A 363-nucleotide genomic window follows, 5' to 3' on the forward strand; every position below is an offset into this window, starting at 1 on the left:
AATGGCTATCAGAGTGGCTGTAGTGTAGAGAAAGACGGATGGTGTAAGTAATGGGACACTCATTTTGCTAAAAAAGTGAGTGGCAAGTACCTGGGTCTTTTCTTCACTTGTGACTGCACTGGTTTCACCAGGCATTGTTAATGGGGTTATGGTGTCGTCCAGAAGCAGGCCTTGTTGCTGCATTATACAAGTCCATCTTTTATCATCGCTCTCTTTTGCACCTGGTTCATGTTCTTGTGCGCCATCTTGCACAGTTGTTGTGGTTAGTTGGACACTGCTTGGATCGACGCCAGGCTCTACTTTTCCGTTCAGCAGCAGTACAGCACTGATAACCAAACCCTGGTTGATCTGCTTTGTTGTATC

The sequence above is a fragment of the Penaeus monodon genome, chromosome 29, assembly GCF_015228065.2.
Source record: "Penaeus monodon isolate SGIC_2016 chromosome 29, NSTDA_Pmon_1, whole genome shotgun sequence".
NCBI classification, from domain to species: Eukaryota; Metazoa; Arthropoda; class Malacostraca; order Decapoda; family Penaeidae; genus Penaeus; species Penaeus monodon.